The sequence below is a fragment of the Capsicum annuum genome, chromosome 11 (genome assembly GCF_002878395.1).
Source record: "Capsicum annuum cultivar UCD-10X-F1 chromosome 11, UCD10Xv1.1, whole genome shotgun sequence".
Classification (NCBI taxonomy): Eukaryota; Viridiplantae; Streptophyta; class Magnoliopsida; order Solanales; family Solanaceae; genus Capsicum; species Capsicum annuum.
The window spans coordinates 107,837,539-107,849,258 of NC_061121.1; positions in this window are offsets into that span (position 1 = coordinate 107,837,539).

Below are 11,720 nucleotides of genomic sequence, written 5' to 3' on the forward strand. Positions count from 1 at the left end.
ACTTGATAACAATGATAACAAGGTTACAAGAGATCGAAACTTGACACACAATATTCAATGATCTAAGAATACACATCTTATTTAGTCTTACTTGCATGACTCATAAGAGTGAGGACATAACTCTGATCTTAAGATACTTATAACACACTAGATGCTACTCTTAAGCCGCTTTGTATGACTTTTGAAGCTTCTTTTTAGACAATCTGAGAGCTTTATCTGGGGAGGAACTGGAACTTACTAATCATGCTATCTCAAGAATAATACATGGATAGGGAAGTATAGCTTTACATTATAGATTCTGAGGAGGAATCTAGAAGTACATCTGACTTGGGCTTAGTGCACGACCTTTATGAATCATGAATAGAGCACTTCAATCATCGAAACTCAAAAACACTGATGGGATACTTTCTAGCTCGCTTACAATTTGATAACTATCTGTAGAGACTGTCTGAGAAAGCACTATCTATAAAGATTTATGCTTTACTGTTTCTGATACATTGAAAATAAGGCAGAGGTGGGTCGGATAGAGTAAGATGAGAATCTGTATAAGTTTCTTAAAGAATATTTCTATAGCATGATTTGAGACTTAAAAGAATAGAGACATTTCCTAAGTGCCTTGTAGCCTCTTGAAGAAAAGTATAGACATCTCCGTACCATTCTGCAAAACTCTACTAGACACGGCTTCACAGACACCTTAGGACACTTGAACTCTGTGCTCCTATACCAAGTTTCTAACGCTCCAAAAATGGGTCCCGAGACGTCACACAGTGCTTAGGGTCATAAGTAACCCCAAGTTAATCCTTCTACTGGTATAACTTATAAGCAACTAAATAAAAAGTATAAATTTGTACAAATTAGCCAAAAACAACTCTTTTCTAAATCTGTTCAATACAAAACTGAATTTACAAGATTACAACTCATCTTTACAAATCAAAACTAAAATTGAATACATCAACTTCTACTGATTGTCTATGAAGCCTCTACTAGTACAAACTTTTGATAGCCATGTCATGATTCCCAACTATCCCAACTCAATACGACTGAAATAGGAAAATAAAGAACTGCTCATACTGTCTATCTGGCTCAAACCCTTGAATCAAAAGAATTCATTACCTGCTGACTGGAAGCTGGGAGCTGACTGAATCTGAATGTGCATACTAAGTCTTGTTCCTACATTTTGAGACAATGTAGCACATAGACTTATATATGGATCAGCACTTTGGGAATGTACTGAGTATATGGGGGTGTATGAAATTAAATAATCAATATCATAAATCCTTATAGAAAACATGCATGCTAGTATAGATGACTCACATAGCTTAAATTAAAACCATCATAATCATGAAGAAGAAAACAGTTAATGTAAATCATGTAAATCATTGCACTTCATTCTAAATCTGCATTCTTTCTTTATTCTCAAACTTGTAAGATAGATAAAGTCTTAAAAGAACATCTTTCAGAGCATACACTTTAATCTCATGAAAACTAGGAAATTCTTTGGAAACTTAAAGATTTTGACACTTGAGAGCCTTAGAAATCTTAGACTCATAGCTTTCAAAATACATATACTTGTATCTTAGATAGAGTGGAGGACTACTTTGGGAGTTTCTTCTAACCGACATAAACCATGTGAGCTACATGGAGTCCAACGTCTTGCCCACGTTGGGGAGAGCTGTTCTATCATTGCCATCGGAAAAAACCTTAACTTTATTGATCACTATCTTAACCCACTTGGGGTATATCAAGAACCTATGGGGGCACGCAGTTCTGGGGCATGAGACCTTGGAATCACGCCCAACTCGGTGCTAAATACTATTCCCTTACTTAGCTCAGAACTTTTAAAAAATCCATATTAAAATAATTCAACAATATATATATATATATATATATATATATATATAATGGGAGCCAAAATGCATCCCCTTTACTTCAAACTCAAGAATGTGGATTTCTATCTTAACTTATAATCAAAACTCACTTCTTGATAATATTTAAAAATCACTAACATCTCATTCTCAAACTCATGCTTTAACCATAAGGTTCAATTCACAACAATAGGACTTGAAATTCTCAAAATAGGATATAGACGTTGAATTATGCAACTTAAATCATAAATTGATAATTTAAAATATTAATGTGCATAATAATATTACAACTCAAAGCTTGGGTAAGACATAGTTTCTTAAAACTCACGATATAATAATATGATAGGAATTCTCCATGAGTTTACGAAATACTTTACGAAAATATGTAACTTTTGGGTACAAGAACAAAAGGGTGTTCTTGTTCAAAACCACATACCTTAAACTTGGAGCTTTTGGATGACTTTAAAAATTTTGGAAGGTTGTTCATGAACTATTGGATGTCCCTCGTATCCCTCTTAACGTGAAATTCAAATATGAAAGAATTATCAAATTCTCATGATTGAATCTCTAGATAATTGGGTTTTTATGTTGAAACTGTAACCTTGTGGTTGAAGGTGTACAGAGAATTTTGAGATGTTTAACTAAAGAGAATGGAAGATAATACGCTTCTTAAGGGTTATAAGTTGTGGAAAGTGAAAGAAAAAGACCAAAATACCCTTACTAAACTGATTTTCAGTTGCTGAAAATCTAAGGCTGACGACATTTGTGATAGACCATCAGACTTGTGATAAATCGTCACAAATGTCGTCACTGGGGGGTTGGAATTGATAGATTTCTGTCTAAGGCTGACGACATTCGTGATAAGTCGTCATACTTGTGATAACTTATCAGAAATGTTGTCACTGGGGGCTGGATTCTGCCTAAGGAGGACGTCATTCATGATAAGTCGTCACACTTGTGATAAGTTGTCACGAATGTCGCCACTCAATTTTTCAGGCTGATATGCTGGAGTAAAATGGACATAACCTTTTGCTCCAGTATCGGATTTAGGAGAAATTGATATCGTTGGAAAGATAATTCGAAGAGATTTCATTTGATATATAGTAGGCCACCCAGTTCGTTATATATAAGGAGTTATGGTCAATTAAAGTCGACTCAAGTTTCGACGCTCACTAAAACTCAAACGACAGGAACGCTTTCAACTTGACCTTGAGTTAGGGGATCTCTATGATCTCAATTCATGCTCAAATAGGCTCCCACACTACATAATTGATTAAAATTCCAAATTTTCATAGGATTTATGGCTTTTGAAACATCTACACGTAGAAATAACAATTTTCGTTCTAGCCCGAAATACAGGGTGTTACACTAGAAAAAAGAAAATGCTAAAAAGTTAGTGTCTTCTGTCTTAAATATTACTATTACTGATTTCTAAATGATGAAAATACAGTTTTACATTCAGGACGACTATTCTAACAATACATTGTAGTTCAATGGATAAAGATTGAAATTCAAAAATTAGACATTGCCTCTTTCGATTAGGATATATTCAGAACTAATATGTTAGGAGGATTACTAGATGTTCTTCAACAAGTTAAAAAAACATGCTTCACAGGTAGGGAAGTATATAATTTCTCCCACTTAGCTTTGTAGGAGGGCCAAGAGATATGTACCGATCGACGATCTATGAATGTCACTGCATCAATTCAATGTTTTGGGAGACCTGATATATTTTTAATCATGACTTGTAACCCTCCTGACCAGAGATTTTAAAAAATATTTTGGCATCTAATGAAGCAAAAAATAAACCTGATTTAATTTGTCGAATATTTCGTACAAAATTAGAAGACGTAAAAAAAATTTACTAAAGAAACACATATTTGGTAAAGTTGTGAAATTTATGCATATGGCTGAATTTCAAAAATGGGGAATTCCTCATGCTCATTTCTAATTATACTTAATGAAAAGTACAAAATAATTATATTTGAAGCTTATGATCGATTTGTTTGTACATAATTATCAAATTCTAAAATAAATCCTCTTTTATATTCACTTGTTACACATCGCATGATTCATGGACCTTGTGGTGAATTAAATTTTGAAAGTTCTTATATGAAAAAAGACTATTGTAGGTTTAAGTATTCAAAAGAGTTTGCTGATGAAACAACGAAATGAAAAAGTTCATATCCTATTTATTGAAAACGCAATACAGAAATCTATGTGAAAATAAGAAAACATCTCCTTAACAATTCATGAATTGTCCCTTACAATTCACTTATATTTTTTCAAATATAATTATCATATAAATGTAGAGATTTGCTCCGATATAAAGTAGTTAAGTACATTTTTAAGTATATATGCAAAGGACATGATAAAGTCATATTCTAGATTCTTATTAATGATACAAATATAGAAGTTGATGAGTTAAAAGAATATCAATCTGATAGGTGGGTATCTACGCCTGAGTCTGAGCAACTGTCATGAACCGAATCAGGGTCTGGATGTGTTGAGTATCTCAAGTCCGCCGTGGATCGGAGACCACCCCCTTTTCCTAGTCAAATGAAATACAATACATTAATAGTGGTTGAATTTAGGACATATAACAAGATAGAAGAAAATAAGCTCAAAGGGAATCTAGGATATATCAACAATCACATTCAATCCACAGTAATCCACAAAACCTCTAAACAGGACCAAATCAGTCTAAGTCGGGATATACCCCCGATGATAGTTAAAACTAGACCAAAGAAATATATATGACTTAAGAAAACCAAATCATGAAATGGAGGCCTTCCAATGAATGGAAGCTCACCACTTCAAGCTGACTCTTAAGCTATCCATCAATCACCTATCACTGGCAGGAAAATAGAAGTATTTTTAGTGCCTGCATCGTGTGGGGATAGAGTGTCTGGAGATAGTTAGCGGGTTGAGTGCTAGCATATAACTTAGGTAAGAGATAAAATAATGTCATGTCAAAAACACAGTAAAATTCACATGCACATAATATACATATATATATATATATATAAATCATGCTGGGGTAGGGAACAAGGCTTAGAATAAAGTAAAAATATTAGACTAGACTATATAGCTCAACCGTTTTAAAAAGGCACCCATGGACTATATGGGTTCAGCTCCCTCTGCTGAAAGGGTCGCAATGCGTGTTAGTCGCAGTGCGTGTTAGTCGCAGTGCATGCTAGCCGCATGAACCGAAGGTATCAAGAAAAACCAAGGAATACCTCGATCCCACATCAATCTATGATATAAATATATAATAAATGTGTCATAAGCACATGACCATCAAGACCAACCTCACGTTGACAAACATGAGTTTTCAGTACAAGTCCTTTAATACTTACACATTTACGATTTAGCTACACAACCTCCATTAAGCCCAATTTAAAAAAAGTTTCACATAACCCATTCATTTAACCATGGAATGACATATTAAGGAAACCACAAGTATCATCATATCCTTATGCTTGCAATCTTACACTTATGCCAATTTAATTACATTCCATCATTTTAGGGGAATGCCACGACCCCCTTTATTTATTAAATTAAGTTTAGAAAATGACTCGACCCCTTTTTTTTTATTAAATCAAGTTTGGGGAATGTCTCAACCCCTTTTAGTTTATCAAATACACTTGGGGGAATGCCTCAACCCCCAAGTGTTTAATTTCAATCAACACGCGGCGAACAAGACCTTCAAAATCCATGTTTAACCTTTTAACAAATTATGCAATGCAATATTATGGGTAAGTAAGTCAAATCATGTGACAAGTCGTATTTCAAAACCAAAAACACAAGTGGGTTGAGGAAACACAATTTTCAAACCAATTTCAATACCAAAATCATCAAATTGGGGGAATGCCTCGATCCCCATTCCAATTTCCACACCGATGCACCCCATTAGTTCAAAAACCTTCAAGTCAAAACATGAATAATTCATAGTAATCATGGAAAAACAATTTAAAATTCAATCATTCTAAAACCCTCAACCCATGTCAAATCCAATTTAGTTTCACATCAATAATCATTTACCACACATGCTTTAAGGAAAATAAGTTTAAGGTAGAGTTACATGCCTTAATTACCAAGAAATGTGAAGAAGAAATCACCCTTAGAAGCTCTAATTGTCAACCTTGAGAAACCCTAAGTATTTTTACTTGAGATAATTTTGAGAGAGTTTTGAGAGTTGTTTTGAATGTGTTATGGATGATAATGAGGTCTTGAATAGTTTTTTTAAGACATGGATTATTATTGGGGAAAAGAAAAAATGTTCAAAGTACCACTAATTGAAAGCTAAAAAGTTATCGCCAGTGACTACGGGTCATCCTACGACTCATGAGGACATATTATGACTCATCACATAAGTCATAGTTTGAGAAGAAGGATGGGGCACCCACTCTGGTTTGACCATTATTAGAGTCATACGACTCATATAGACACGTTACAACTCGTGTAGAGAAGTTGTGGTCACAACAAAAACAAAGGGCTACCACACTAATTTGGCTACGAAAGGGGCCATACGACTTGTAAAGAGTTCATATAACTCGTTATGTCCTAGTCGTACTCTAGTCAGAAGGTTTAGGCAACACACTGATCACCCTAAGATTAAAACACTACGACTCGTAATGAGTCTTTATAATTTGTTAAGTAAATTCATATTTAAGGTAGAAACAAGGGCAACCTTCACTGCTCACCCTATGACTTGGGTCTCATGACCCGTAATGACACCTTACTACTCGTAAGGTGAGTAGTAGGTTCGGCAGTAAGCTCAAAGCTCAAAAAATTTTTAAGGATAAAAATCCAGGGTATTACAATAACATGATGTATATTTGCTTTTACTATCAATGAAATGTATTCAAATGTATACTACCTTCAATTACATCTCGATGGACAACAACTTATTTTATTTAAAAGGACTGATAATATTAGTAGAATTATAAATAATCCTATAATTCAAAAAAAAAATGTTAATTGAATTTTTTTGTAATGAACAATTTAAATGACACAACAAAAAATTTAAACTTATTATACTGAATTTTTTTAAATATTATATGGTCAACAATAGATAAAATATGAACACGCTGTATACATGGACATGTTATTGGACATGTTGTGACCTGTTATTCCACTGAAGGAGAAAAATACACTTTTAGATTACTTTTAATGAACATAGAGGATCAAAATCATATCAAAATTTAATAACTGTAAATGAAATACCTTGTAAAATATTTAGAGAGTCAGCGGAAAAAAGAGGATTGCTACTTTCAGATAATAATACAATAGAACGTATGTTTGAAGCAGTACGTTATCAAATGTCATCAAGTCTCAGACATTTATTTGCTATGTTGTTAATCTATTGTAATTCAAGTAGTCCACAAGAATTATGAAAAATATTAACATGTCCTTGTCAGAGAATTTTTGCAAAAACTTCAAAAATAAATATAAATAAAATTCATTATAAAGTGGTTAAATCATATTAATGATATCCTTCATTCAGTTAGCTGTGATATTAATGAATTTGAACTAATTTCAAAAATTATTAAAGCATCTCCAATAGCAAAAGAAGTTAAAGATGTTTACTTTAAAAGAAACATTACTATTAGCAAAGAAAATTTACTATTTCAAAATAAATTAATTATTGCACAAAGAAGAGCTTACAATATAATCCTAGCTAGAACATTTTCAAATAAATCTAGTGCTTTCTTTATTGATGATCCTGGAGAAACTCTTAAAATCTCTTTATATCGCGCTTTATTAGCAACTGTGAGATATAGAGGATTTATAGCTTTGACAACTACAAATTCAGGTGTCGCAGCTTCACTTCTTCTTGATTGTCAAACTACTCGTTTTCATTTTAAATTTTCTATCCATCTTGATGAAAAATTCTGTTATGGATTAGTCTTGTTTTAAGCCAAATGTATGTCCTTTAAACACACAGATAAGCGAACATAGATAAAGCAAAACAATAAAATACTGTAGCACATATACAGTTATATCACATAAGATAATTATATCATGCAACAAATAGAATAGTAAATAGCGTGTCCTAATTGGGTGACCCTTTTGAGCCAAGGGTGAGCATGAACGTCAAATATCGATTGAGATTCTGATAAATTGATTCAATTTTAATTAATGATATTACGCGAGTTTAGAATTTTTCAAATTGAATTTGATCAAATTTTGACTTGGATCAATTTATCATTATCTCTGCACATAATATGAGGATTGTCATTGGATCGTGAACCCTTTTGACATGAGGGTGTTTCCTAAATTTGTGGAATGACACCATGGGTCAAACCACCTAAGGCTTCTGCAAGCATGACAAATATTTAGGGAAGTTCTATCTTTTGTTCTTCTAAGATTTAGCTTACTAGACATAGGGCTCCCGAGTGGACAACTCGAGTGAGAAGGCTATGCGGTCACATAGAAAAAGATCTGGACACACTGTGCATACGCCAACTCTCCTAGAATTTGGAATTTGAAAGAAGTTTGCGGGTGTGCAAAGCATACCTCACGTATACGTGTGACTGTGTCAATTTTCCTGAATGGAAGAAATATGGATGGAATGGCATTTTATATTAAATTTAAATAAATAAACACGTAATAATTAGCCACAACAAGTTATAAAATTACTTTTGGTTAGAACCTAGATAATTCCTCAACAGAGTCGTCATTTCTGTTTTATCCTTTTCGGATTTGATTTAAAAAAGAAAATGGTTTCTTCCTTCTTAAGACTTTCAAAGTTTTAAGAAAATTTTGAAATAATTTTAAGAAAATTCACAGAGTTGCCACTTGATTTTTATACAAAAAAATCAAGATTTTTTTAAAAAAGAGTTTCAAAGGTTCAAAAATAGAAACAAATCTTTAAACTAATAAATCTATTTCATACGTCAGATATCCACACCCCCCTACAATTGGTATCAAAGCCCAGTAATGCAAAAAATACGGAAGTAAGATATATGTTAGAGTTATTAGAATTTACCTATAAACTATTAAATTAATTATGAGAAGACCATTTAAAAATAGAGAAGCTTTTAGAAAAATTAAAGAATCTTTAATTAGTAATTATTCAGAATATATAAGTCTAAATAAAATAAAAGAAAACCCACAAAGATTAGCTTACTTAATTACATTAATATCTAGTATTGAATCAAAATTAATAATCCATTTAAAATCTAGAAGAATGAAACACATACCACCCAATTATGATAAAATTAGATTATGATATCCGCCAAGATATTATAAATATAATTTAAAATGAATAAAGTACAACAATACAAAGAATTAAAATAAATTATTTCTGAAAAACGTAAAGAATTAAAAATAAGAATAAAAAGACTACATTATAATATATTTGCCGGAGTTAGTAAAAATTCAATAAATACACAAAAAGATGAAATATCAAAATTAGAATCACAAATAGATAGTTTAGAATATATATATCAACATGAACTATTCACAATAAAATGAACAAAGAAGAATTTATAATAGATGAAAAAATATATGAAAACCACGAAGGATCAAAAATAAAAATAGTATTTTATAATCTAGAAAGAAGATATAAGAAAATAGGTGAACATTTATATCTAATGTTAGAAAAAGAAGAATTAAAATTAGAAGATAAATTAACAGCAATGGTAAGAATAGAAAAAGAAAATGAAGAGATAGATAGGAAAACGGAAATAGAAAAAATAAAAAAACAAACTACGGAAGAAATACGAAAAATAGAAGAAACTAAAAATAGTAGGATTGCTGAATTAGAAAAAGAACTACAAATGTTAAAAGAGCTGTATGAACAAAGACAAAAAGAAAAAGAAGAAAAAGATAGAGAACAAAAATTACTGAACGAGATAAATCAATTTAAGGAAAAATTGGAAATAAAAAACAAAGAATTAGAAATAAATAATATAGATGTTGAAGAGACAGAGACAGATAATTATGATTCCGAAGATAGTGAAACATATATAGAAATATTAATAAATACAAAAAATTTAGAAATCAATGAAAAACAAAAAGAAATTAGTGAGGAAAACTTAGAAAGTACCCACACAGAAATAAATATTCTTGATAAAAAAGAAGATGAAAATATAATACTTAAAACAACAGAAATAAGAAAACCTATGTATTATAAGAATAAGTTTAAAAAATATAATGAATATGACAAATGGATACCAAAATAAATAATTAATAAAAATTATAACTTTTTAGACCTAGACTGTGTAATAGATACAGAAAAAACAATACAATTATGGATAGGATATATGACAAAACAATTATTAGATAATAATATAAATATAACAGATGCACCAGAATATATAGAAAGAACACTAATAGGATCAGTAAAATTATGGTTTTTAAATTTAACTGAAAATAGCAAAAAAGTATTAAGAACTAATAAACCTATAGAAGGAACATCATCATCAACAACAACTAAACTAACACCTATAGAACTATTAAAAAAATATGAAACAGCTATAAAAGATGAATATTATGTAGTATGCCAAAAAAAACATGTAATAGACTGCAGATATGCAAAAGGCAAAGCTAGTATACCACTAGTAACAAAAAGAATAATTAATAAAGAAATAAATGATATAAAAAAGTAAAGGAGATCCAATAAAATATGTACACCTTGGAGGTACAGAGATACTAATAAAAGCATGTTTTAGAGAAGGAATAGATACACCAATAGAATTATATTTAGCAGATGATAGAATTATAAAACCTATAGAAAAAAGCATAATAACTGCCGTAAAAGGAAATCTAATATACCAAAAATTTAAATTTATAATAAGTGCAAATTATTCAGTAGCAGTAACAGATAGAAATATAGATAAATCACTCGTATTATATTTGAAAATATCAGGAATAGAATTAACCCCAGGAAGTAAAATATTTACAGCAAGATGCAAAAATCTATATGTATTAACAACAAAACATAAAATAACAGGAAAAAATAAGATTAACAAAATACGAATAGAAAGCCCATTCGAACAAATTGTAAAAACAATAGATTATAATGATTATAGCTATAGAGACATAGATACAGAAGAAAATTTAGAAATAGTAAATGATAGAATAAGTACAACAAAAAGAATAGCTAATGAAAAACCAGAATCATCAAGCTCATCAAAAAGAACAAGTTATGAAACAAATTCAATAAGTAATTTAAACCAATATTATATAACAGGAAAAATAAATGAAAAAGAATATCTAATACTCTTGAATATAGGACAAGAAGAAAATTATATAGCAAAATATCTAGTAAAAAATGAAGAAATAAAGACTGATAATGATATGTGCCCAGATCTACCAAGAAGTTTAATAAATAGTAAAAATATAGCAGAAAAAGAAATAATAATAGGAGTTAGGAAAATAAAAATAGAATTCGAAGTAAAGGAAGAAATGCAAAAAGCAGATATAATATTAGGAATAAAATGGTTAGAACAAGTAAAACCATATAATATAGAACATACACAATTAACCTTAACATATAACAAAGAAAAGTTATTCTTAAAAAGAGTCTTAACATGAAATGAAGATACTTGTATTAATGAAGATAGTAGTAGAAGGATATTATAGTAGATATTATACGCCTATGATAGATACAGGAGCAGAAGCTAATTTATGTAGATATAATTGCTTACCAGAAAGTAAATGGGATAAATTAAAAACACCAATAATAGTTAAAGGATTTAATAATGAAGGAAGCTTAATTACTTATAAAGCTAGGAATGTAAAAATACAAGTATGGGATAAGATATTAACAATAGAAGAAATTTATAATTATGAATTAACATCAAAAGATATACTTTTAGGAATGCCATTCTTAGATAAATTATA